At 34.4% G+C, this 1,144-nt stretch overlaps 1 protein-coding gene across 1 annotated transcript in view; it reads left to right on the forward strand.

The window, feature by feature from the left end:
• LOC119586930 (cytoskeleton-associated protein 5-like) overlaps positions 1 to 1,144 on the forward strand; it is a gene marked incomplete in the record, with an annotated part of 31,731 nt that overhangs the window by 803 nt on the left and 29,784 nt on the right.

Genomic DNA, 1,144 nt, shown 5'->3' on the forward strand with positions numbered 1-1,144 from the left:
CATTAAAATAAAATATTTTAGAGGTGATATTTTGATAATTGCTAAATCATTTTATTTTGTTCCCCTCTTTTTGAAGAGACAATAGCCATTTGTCATCATTTTTGTAAGTTCATTTTGAAATTATTCAAAATTTTATTTATTTACCCTAATTGGCAGTTCATTATTCATAAATCTATTTGCAGCTGTTTCATGCATATCAGTGCCTTAGACCTTGTGATGTCAAAAAGGAAGCACAGACAAACTGAAAAACCTCTAGGAAGAGTTATATTTTAATGGTTTATAAACAATGATTATTTAATGGGGGAAATCTACAAGCAGAATCCATTGTTCATTTAATTTCTTCTCTGGAAATTCTTGATCATTTTACATTAAGAAGAACACTAATGCATAAGCAGTGCCCATGTTCCTTTAGCAGATGACAGTAAATTTATTTTTCTCATGAGGTGTGTATAACCTTTCTTGCCTATTTTCTCTTTCAAACCATTATCTGTTTATCATTGATGTAAAAGCAATTGAAATGGAGCAGAAACACATTCAAGAGATTTCATGTGCAAACATTGGCTTGTTTTGTCTGCATGTGTTTGCTTGTGTCCAGGCAGCCATTACATGGTGAAGGAAAGTTTGTTGAACCTGACAAAGGAGAAGTGGAAGTGGTAGATATTAATTTTGAAATGTTGCTTCCACATTGGGTATGAGAGGTGGTTTTGGCTAGCAAAAGCAGCTGAACTTATAACTGGGAAAATTCAGTAATTTGTATTTGCACAATATCAGGGTTGTGAGGTTGGTAGTGAAATTGCATGTTATTTGTGGTAGTATTCATTTTTGAGGAAATGGCAATTACCTTTAGCAGCCTTCAATAGATATAGCAGAATTTAAGGATGTCAGCTTGAATTTAAACTGGTTGCTGAATCCCAGGACTTAGCTCTGTATTTGTTTCTCATTGGGTCCTCCCCTGAATACTTGCCTCTGAGGAAGTGATGGATGTGAATGGCTGAATCTTTGTAGGTGACAATTTTCTGTTTTTTTTTTCATTTTATAGTCTCTTTGTATCTGGCTTGACAGGGTTTGCCTGGTTGCCAGAGGCAAGTGTGATCAACTGTGACTTCCCCTGTTCAAAATTCTATATCATATGAATTTTTCTTTG

The sequence above is a fragment of the Penaeus monodon genome, chromosome 22 (assembly GCF_015228065.2).
Source record: "Penaeus monodon isolate SGIC_2016 chromosome 22, NSTDA_Pmon_1, whole genome shotgun sequence".
NCBI classification, from domain to species: domain Eukaryota; kingdom Metazoa; phylum Arthropoda; class Malacostraca; order Decapoda; family Penaeidae; genus Penaeus; species Penaeus monodon.